At 39.2% G+C, this 10,304-nt stretch overlaps 1 pseudogene; it reads left to right on the top strand.

Moving 5' to 3' along the window:
• The first annotated feature begins 3,553 nt into the window (after positions 1-3,553).
• On the top strand, positions 3,554-6,707 carry LOC131331117 (cytochrome P450 CYP82D47-like; annotated as a pseudogene).
• The last annotated feature ends 3,597 nt before the right edge of the window (positions 6,708-10,304 follow it).

Genomic DNA, 10,304 nt, shown 5'->3' with positions numbered 1-10,304 from the left:
TTAGCTTTATCGCATGATTTGTTATTATCGTGAATTTAATTGTTGTTAGCCTGTGACCATGTTTCGAAAAATGTTGAACTGTGTGAAATGTTGTTATACTAATAGTTTGGACAACTAGGTTCCTAAGTTGGTTGCGATGTGCGGACTTATCATCTTAAACGTTGAAATAGGGTTAACTGAAAATGGAATAAAGTGAGAGGTTGTGATTGTGATTCCGAACAAGGAATCCGGGGATTAAATTGTTGGAGGTTGATTGGTGGTGATTTGTTGAAAGTGTTGATTTACGAACCCTGGGTACGGCATGGTGGTGATCGGCTCTCGGATGTTTGGGATGGGACATAAGGGTGGTATTGTGCTTGTGTCACAACCCGGGCTTGAATGTGCTCTCGTGCGCATCCAGTGAAATTTTATCCGAACTTATGGTGGCGAATGGGATACCAGGTATATAACTTAGGTATTTTTCATCCAGATTTGAAAAGGGGGAGTCAAACCACACCAGTGCCTTACGCCGGAGGTTATAGGTATGAACGGATCTGTGGATAACATTTGAGATCTAACATAGGTTAAATGATAGTAATGAAAGAAAAGTTGATTGCCCTCTTTTGATGTTATTTTTAATGCGTACCAATTATATTCCTATTGCTTGTAAGTTATGGGTTCGGGTGGGTTTTGGCTATTGAGCGTCATCGCTCACGGTACTATGTTGCCCTGGTAACTCGAACGCCAGATACCAAAGACGGAACAGAAGTGTCGTACGATTCGATCGAGTTCAATCCTATTGAGGAAGAAGCTGAAAACCTTGGTTTCCGTGTGCATAGTCGCTCTGATTAATCTAAGTTGACTTTATTTTGGAAGCTTCTAAGTTTATTTGAAAATTGTAATATTTTGATTTATTCAAAACGGCTGTAATATAATGACATATGCTTTTGAAATGGTGAAGCAGTAAACCTATGAATTTCTTTTGTGGAAATAATCTTTTTATTATTATTTTAATGTCTCCGAATTTTCGGGCGTTACACAAATGTTCCTCATTATGATTTTGGGCTCAAAACCAGGTCTGTTTTACATGTACGGTAGACATGCATGGGCGGATCCACAGAGGGGTCAAGGAAGGGCGTGTACACTTGGAATTTCATCTCTTGCACTTAGGCCCTGTTCCGCAATGAGAAAAAAAATTCTTATTTTTTAAGAAGGTAATTTCAAGCTAAAAAATTATGAATTTATTAAAATATAAAAATATGCAATATGGATCTTATTTGAAAGATTTCATCGAAATCTTTTATACGATGCAAAAAAAAATTAAAAATTTATTTTTCTATTATATTATTTTTAAGTTTGAAAATATGCAATAAACTGCATATTTTTTAGTTTGAAAATTCCTGTGAACTTATGTAAGCTTCTATTTATATTCTCAAGAAAATTACACAATCGTTACAATTGTTCCTGCTAGCTAGTCAAATCATCAACTCTCCAAAGCTTCAAAAGTAATGAAAGTGATCCCTAAATTATTCTGCATCACCATTTCCCGCCGCCCCACCCCCACCCCCACCCCCACCCCCAACCCCAACCCCCCCGCCGCCCCCCCCCCCCCCCCCCCCCGCCCCCCCGCCAAAAAAAAAAAAAAAAAACACCCCATTGTTCTCACACGATAACTTTTAGAGTTGGCTTTTGTTTGCTCAATTTTCGCATGTGGAGTCCACTGATTATGACGTTTGCTTGAAAGGTACGATTTTTGCCACCTAAATCAACCGAATATCGCCGTCCATACAGAATTTTCACTGAGTGCTTTTAATACTCTCTCCGTCCGTGTTTTTTTTGTCTATTTCATGGGTTTTCAACTTTTTTTTATCGGGAACATCATGATGCTTTGTACAATTCTTGTCTTTCTAGGCCCTTCAATCAATTAATTCAATATTTGAATACAAGGGTAAAAGAGCACAATTGACACAATTTACTCTTTAACTTTCAAATACTAGTATGTTTGTAAACTAACAAGGAAAATTCTAAAATCAGCCTAATAGACTGACGATAGTAGGTGTGTGAATGTGTATTAAAAGATGTAACAAGTGCACAGAAATATGTATTTTTCTTGTCTTTTAGTGTGTTTATCGTCAGCCCAGTGGACTGACAATAACAAGACCGAACTAACAAACATGGACAAACATTAATGGACAGATAAAAGTATCTATGTGTACTAACATACAGAGTCGGCGGAGAGAGAAGTCAACTGCATTATTGATTACGAAAACTAATTTAGAGCAATGCTACACTGACCACATTATGGGACAATATTTCAGATATATATAATGTGATGTGTCTTCATTGTATTAGTAAAATTTGTTTAACTACCTAACAAATGGTACACTTCTACCAATACATAAGTGAACAATTACATGGTACATATGGTCACTAAAATGTAGACCAGGGGATGGCGCACCACCGTGTGTGCACGGCACGGTGTTGTGCATGGCAATTGCGTTTGCTCCGATCTCATTCTGATGATTGAAAATGTTCACTTCGTAGAATTCATCATTCGCTTCACACAGCACCATTCTCCTGTTCCTAAAACATGGTCACCACAAAGTAGGGAAAATTTCAAAATACCCTCCAACCTTTACTTTAAATTTCAATTAGACTCTCAACCTTTTAAAAAAATCAATTTTACTACCAACGTTATCTTCCGTTAATCAAAACGCCCCCTTCTTCCGAATAACTAACGGATTTTGTTAAAGGCTTCATTAAATAGCTTCTTGATCGAATTTCGATGATCTGAGCCGCTCAATGTGATCAAAACGTGATTTTAAGGATATCCGCAAAAAAATCAGCAAAAAAATGACCGAAAAGGGCTTCATCTGAATAATTTTTTATTGAACAGTTCAATAAAAAACTGCTCAAATAAATCTATTCCCGGTCCTTTTTTTTGTTGATTTCTCGTGGGTACTCTTAAAATCACGTTCTAATCACATTGAGCGGCTCGGATCATCGAAATTCGATCAGAAAAGGGGAGGTGCGGACCGAAGCAAAATCCAGACGTCCTCACTTGAACAAATCTAGATCGGTCAGTACCTCCCCCTTTCGCGATTGAATTTTGATGATTCGAGCCACTCAATGTGTTCAGAACGTGATTTTAAGGGTACCCGCGAGAAATCAGCAAAAAAAAAAGATCGGAAAAGGCTTCATCCGAACAGCTTTTTATTGAACAGCTCAATAAAAAACTGTTCGGATGAAGCCCTTCCCGATTATTTTTTTTGCTGATTTTTCGCAGGTACCTTTAAAATCACATTGAGTAGCTCAAATAATTGAAATTCGATCGAGACGCTATTTAACGGAGCTTTTAACGAAATCTGTTAGTCAGTCAGACGGAAGATGGCGTTTTGATTAACGGAAGATAATGTTAGGAGTAAAATTATTTTTTTTAAAAGGTTGGGAGTCTAATTGAAATTTAGAATAAGATTGGGGGGTATGTTGAAGTTTTTCCACCAAAGTGTTAGCGCTAATTTCGTGTCTTATCGAAACACGATGAGACAGATTTGGACCAACAAAGCCCTCCGCTACCTCCATCACAATCCTATCCGTGGAAAACCAACTCATTTCAACCTTACAATCTCAGTTGAACCACCGCCACCCCCATGGAATTCCTCCTCCCACCCCCAATCACCGTTTTACCTTCCATTTTCGCCTTCCTACTCTTCCTTTACTACTTCCACAGAAAAAGAACTACTACTCCTACCGCCAACAAAAGATCCCCACCGGAAGCCGGCGGAGCGTGGCCTTTAATAGGCCACCTCCGCCTATTATCCGGCCATGAACCGACCCACAAGGTGTTGGGAGCCTTAGCTGACAAACATGGACCGATATTCACAATCCGGCTCGGGGTCACCGAGCCCTTGTAGTGAGCGATTCAGAAATAGCTAAAGAGTGCTTTACCGGTTCAAACGACAAGGTTTTCTCAAACCGGCCAAAATCTATAGCTCTGGAGCACTTATCTTATAACTATGCCAATTTTGGGTTCAGCCCTTATGGGCCTTATTGGCGCGAGATGCGGAAGATTACAATGCTCGAGCTTTTGTCGAACCACCGGCTCAAGATGCTTAGCCACGTGCGTGAGTCGGAGGTGAAACAATCGGTGAAAAAAGCCTATGAGATTTGGGTCAAGAAGGGGAGTTGTTTGGTGGAGATCAAGAGATGGTTTGATGAGATAACCTTGAAGTTAACAGTTAGAATTATTGCAGGTTTGAAAATATTGCATATAAAGTACTACTTTTTTAAAAATTTTGATGACAGGATGTACAGGTTAGCTTACTACTAAATCCTAGTCCCAGGCCCGGGGATGCTGCCAAGCACTCCTGCTTGGCAGCAATATCGAGCGGCCAATCCAGCTGTTCATTTCAACAATCGACGGCTTGGATCTTAATTCGAGCAACGGGCGGTTTAGATTTTTATGAGTTCAGATTAGATCCGAGCCGTTCTTACCGAGATGGACAGTCGGATCGGCCGCTCGGCACCGCTGCCAAGCACACCCCTGCTTGGTAGCATCTGGAGAATTTATTTTAGGAAATAAATAGACTTTGAACGTTTCAATAACGGGTGAGTGATAAATTTGAGAGCTCTCAAACATTGGTTGACACTTTGTCCTCCTTCAATGATCAATTATAGCAAAATCTTTTGATTTTAGAACTTAATTTTTACAATAAATTATCAGAAAATTAGCTTGATTTAGTATAATTGGTAAGTGTTTGTTTAATCAGAAATCCTATGTGTACCGACCAAAGTGTAGGGAAACCGTACCGACCGCCGCGCGCGGCCGTCTCCGGCCACCGGACGGCCGATCCGAGCCGTCCAAAAATTTAAAAAAAAAAATTCGAGGGGCCCCTCGCGGGAATCAACGGCATCCGAGGTGTGTAAGGTGCTTGATCCGAGCACCATTTTTTCGTGCGAATATACATATATACACGAAAAAATGGTGCTCGGATCAAGCACCTTACACACCTCGGATGCCGTTGATTCCCGCGCAAAGGCCCCTCGATTTTTTTTTAAAAATTTTTTGGACGGCTCGGATCGGCCGTCCGGTGGCCGTCGGTACGGTTTCCCTACGGAAACCGTCGGTGCAGCTAGCACTACTCTTGTTTAATTGGCGATTTGATCTAGCTCTAACCAGCCAATATGAGATTGAGCTAATTTTAGCATCAATGGTTTGAAAATCAAGTACTATAGAATTAACCCCCTTATCGAAGTAGAACCTAACGTGGCTCCTATACAGTTTGGTGGGTGAACAAAATAGTATTCGATAAATCTAAGTGCTTAGTTACTGCAGGGAATGGAAGAAAAGAGGTGGATGAGAGTTATCGGAAGGCGTTTAGGGAGTTTTTTGAGCTCATGGGAGTCTTTACCGTGGCGGATGCTATTCCTTTTTTGAGGCGGTTGGATTTGGGTGGCTATGAGAATGAGATGAAGAAGACGGCGAAGAAATTGGATGATATGCTTCAGGGGTGGTTAGACGAGCACAAACGACGGAAAACCGATGAGACGGCGGAGGCGGTGGCGGTGGCGGAGGCGGAGAAAGACTTCATGGACGTGATGTTGGAAATTCTCGATGGTGGTACAAATGAGGCACTCAATTTTGATGCTGATACAATCAATAAGGCTACATGTCTGGTACGATAAGTCTCCTTTTTGAAATTTTTTAAGAAGTCCTTATTTGTGGGGGGAGAATCCTTTTCGTATTGGGAAATATAGTCAATATATAGTTTGCTTTTATCTGTTTATTTGAAGGATTACTCTCTCCGTCCTCATTTAACAGTCTCCTCTCCAACGAACAACCCTAGCTTTAGGGGGCATGCAACCAATTAACTCCATATTTAATGAGCCTTTGTAGGGTCTTACTTTAGGGGGCACCGACACCACAACCACAACCCTTACATGGGCCATGGCTTTGCTCCTCAACAATCCTCAGGCACTAAAGAATGCCCAAGAAGAGCTACAGATCCATATTGGTGAGCAAAGGCAGGTAGAAGAATCAGACATTAAAAACTTAGTCTACATCCAAGCCATTGTCAAGGAAACCCTACGTTTGTACCCACCGGCCCAACTCCTTCCCCCACGGGAAAACACAGAGAACTGCATCGTCGGCGGGCACCACATCCCTGCGGGCACTCGCCTATTTGTGAATCTGTGGAAAATTCATCGTGATCCGCAGGTATGGCCTGAACCACTGGAGTTCCGACCCGAAAGGTTTTTGACGACTCACAAGGATGTTGATTTGAAGGGGAAGCACTTTGACTTCATGCCATTTGGAAGTGGAAGGAGAGTGTGTCCTGCAATCTCCTTTGCGCTCCAGGTGGTGCACTTTACGCTTGCTAGTTTGCTACATGCGTTTGACATTACGACTCCAACTAATGAGCTTGTTGATACGACTGAGAGCTTTGGATTCACTAATGTGAAAGCAATGCCACTTCAAGTCCATCTCACTCCGCGCTTGCCTTCTGAACTTTATGGAGGATGGTGACCCGATTTACAAGTGTGCGTTCTATCAACTGTAGGGTTATCTATGAGTAGTCATGATATTTCCAACAAAATTGTTTAATAGTTTTGAAATGAACTTGTCTATGATAAAGTGTGGAGATATTAGCTGGCACTGAGATATATATATACACTTTTTATGGAATAAATTATTGTACCTGAAAGTATCTAATGTTGTTTATCTCACAGCCCCAATGTGCCCTTGGTCATTCTCAATTTTTATTTTTACCCAATAAAGATAAAATGCTAGACGAGATGTTGGAGCAGCTTCAAGATTTTTTCCTCAATCGCATCAGTATAAAATTCTTTCGGCTCAGTACTGAGTGTTAATCGCTCATGATACGATTTTGGTCTTGGCGAAGGAGCCAAAAAGCCATTCCAGCAGGAGGACGGTGCTACAGATGAGGAAGAGTCCAACAAGCCATGGATCCCTCAACTGTAGTTTGCTCTGTTCAATTATTTTGGTCTTTGAAGTCCATATGTTAAGACTAAGGGGTTGGCCTAGTGATTGTGACACTCTTTTACCAAGTAAAATGCTTGGGTTCACTACTACAATAAACCATAAAGATCACAGCTATTGGCCGTGATTATAAGTTTTTCATCACGCTCTTGCTACCGTAATGGATTTGGGTGTGATTGTGAGTCACTCTCTTTTATCACGGTTATATACAGTATTGAAAGAGAGAAACAATCACGGCCAAAAGGCATGATCATTTATCTTTTATCACTGTTATAAGCCGTGATTGTTTCTCTTGGGCGTGATCATTTTTCTTTTCTGGGTGTGATTGTATGTCACTTTAAATCACTGTCTATAACCGTGATTGAAAGTTCAAAATGATCACACCACCATAAACTAAGATAGAAAATCATTGCGCGTGATCTTTTCTTTATATCTACTGGACTATCTTTTCTTGTCATTGCCAAGTTTCGAACATACGCACCCTTAGTTGATTTCCTAAGCTCTTACCACTAAGCTAGCCAAGAACTTCTGTTACATTAGGAAAACAAAAATATTTATACTTACTTCCTAAAGTGAGAAAAAAAAAATTTCTCTTAAAACTTGCTGAATTTTTTGAAATGCAATTAACATAATATTAAAATATATAAAAATACATAAATAAACATTGTTTAAAAAAATTTAAAAATATGACAACAGATCTTTTGGCAATCAAAATTAATTGTTGGTCACCAAAAGATTTTTTTTATTTATTTATAAACTAACCATTTCACATGGATTTTGTGTTTATATTGAATTTCAATTTCAATGGTAGCTTCTCAATTGGATTTTAAACCTTTTCAGATAAGGCTAAGCCTTAATAATATAATTGTTTTTTATCTAATGTGTAAAACGTATACTTGGAAGACATCCGAAATAACTAAATTTCACTACTACAATAAACCATAAAGATCATGGCTTGCCCACGTGAAAATCGAGCACTTGTGGAACAATCCGTCCGTCGTCGAAGAAACAATCGGCACTGGTGGAACCCAATTGTGGGATTTGCCTCTTCTCTCTCTCTCTCTCTCTCTCTCTCTCTCTCTTTTTGGGCGTGAATATGAAGATGAAACGTAAAGATTTTTTGGGATGAGTATAATTAGGGCTTATTTTCTTACCTTTTGTAAAAAAGAAAAAAAAAGAACTTTTCAAAATTCTTAAACAACATCGTTTTTCTCACATAACTTTTCAAAGTCTGTCTAAATGAGTACCAGCCTGCCCAAGTGAAAATTCAGACTGCGCGCCTAAATAAGTAGGCTTTTTATCACACCGCAAAAGTGAGATCATTTATCTAACTTGTTTCCACGCTAATGTTTTTTATCATGCTACAAGGATGAGATCATTTTTCTTTTATCTCGCCACAAGAGCGAGATCTTTTATCTCATTCTTTTCCACTCTAAAATATTTTATCACGCCACAAGGGTGAGGTCTTTTCTCTTTTTTTATCACGCCACAATTGTGAGATCTTTTCTCTTTTATCTCGCCACAAGAGCGAGATCTTTTATTTAATTTTTTTTGCCCTAAAATCTTTTATCACGCCGCAAGGGTGAGGTTGGTTTTCTTTTATCTCGCCGCAAGAGCAAGGTCTTTTATTTTGCGCTAAAACTCACTTTTTATCTCAGTTTTGGATTTAAACTGAGATAAAAAATTTTAAGCACCACATTTTAGCACACTTTCACTTAAAACCGTAATCTTTGTGAATCTCCTTAGTGTGACGTATATCTATTATTGTAGCAGTGGTTCGAGTCTTATTGCTGTGAATTGCAACACCCTTTTCCTATCCCCTCCTATCGATTGACAAAAAAAAAAAAAAAAAGTCCATATGTTAGTCGTATTAGAGAACTCAAATTTTCATATATTCGGATTCAGCTTGTAATCAAGACTCAAATTCTGGTTGGTTATCGTTTGATCACCTATGAAATTCTTCTTATTAGTTAAAGTACTTGGAAAAATAATATTAAATTATTGTTTTAGGGTTTTTTTTTTTCCCTCCTCCCTTTTTGTAGTACTTTGCAAACAAGCAAAGTGTGAAGTTTTCTCCCCCTAATTTAGACCTCGTATTTTTTAATATTTTACTTTGGCTCATTGAATGTAGTTTTGGAATACTTTTTTGGGTCTCTTTAAAAAAAAAAAAATAGGACTCACCATATAACAAAAAAGTAAGAGAAAAAATCTAGCGATGGCGGGTATGTATAATTTTGGGATAAATATTTTTTTTACATATAATAATTATATTTTTTAAAATCTTTGTTGTGGCTGTTGCCACCACTTGTCTCCCCTAGTTGCATCCTTGCCAGTCAAGTGACGATAGTTACTGATATCCTATGGTGTACTTCCATAATTAATACTCCTACCGCCCAACAGGAAAATTATTCGTGTATGCAGAATAAGATCGCCCTTCAAGGAATACAAGTTCAAAAGCTCATTTGTTTTGGGAGATAAGAGGTACTAAAATTTTCAGAATGACCGTCTACTTAATTATTTGAAGAGCAAAGTCTACCAATGCCGAGTCTCATTCAATGTGATCACAGCTAGTACTAAAATTTGTTCAACTCAAAAGTTTGGTAATAAATAGACTATTCCGATGATTCTAATCCTCTAGGTAAGCTAGAGATACGCATTCGACATCGTATTCGCAAATTTTTTTTTTAGAACGGTCGCAGGGAGTGACATTGTGTATCCAAATCTATGGAGACACTCCGGGCCCAACAATTCCTCCATCAGGAGGACACTCATGTGACTTTTTTTTGAGCGGTCGTAGGGAGTGACATTGTGTATCTAAATCCATGGAGACACTCCGGGCCCAACAATTCCTCCATCACGAGGACACTCATGTGACTCAAACCCATGACTTTTTGACTCTAATGCCACTTGTCGAACCGCTTATCCACCATTTCTTCTACGACCAATTAGTGTTACAAAATACTTTAATTAAATCTTATATGGCATTTGATATCGCACCTACAAATATGTTTTTATTGCGATCACAGAGAATGGTATAGCCAAAGTCATGGGGCATCACAGGCCCAACATTCCCCCTCCCGAATTTGGATCATGGCATTAGCAGGGCCCTTTTCTTTGGAAGAGAGATAATGCCTTGTCTCCTTTAAGCGAGTACTCCAAAAAGTAAACACGATTGACTGATAAATGCAGCATTAATAATGGTACTAATTTACTCAAAGTTGTCAAATTCGTACCGTACCGGTGCGTAAACGGAACGCAAAGAGTCATGTTCCGTTCCGGTTGAAATACCGGCCTGTTCCGGCTAATACCGGGTGTACCGGACAAT

The sequence above is a fragment of the Rhododendron vialii genome, chromosome 6a (assembly GCF_030253575.1).
Source record: "Rhododendron vialii isolate Sample 1 chromosome 6a, ASM3025357v1".
In the NCBI taxonomy this organism is placed as follows: domain Eukaryota; kingdom Viridiplantae; phylum Streptophyta; class Magnoliopsida; order Ericales; family Ericaceae; genus Rhododendron; species Rhododendron vialii.
The sequence above is the reverse complement of the archived record's forward strand: the minus strand, read 5'-3'. Positions and strand labels throughout refer to the sequence as shown.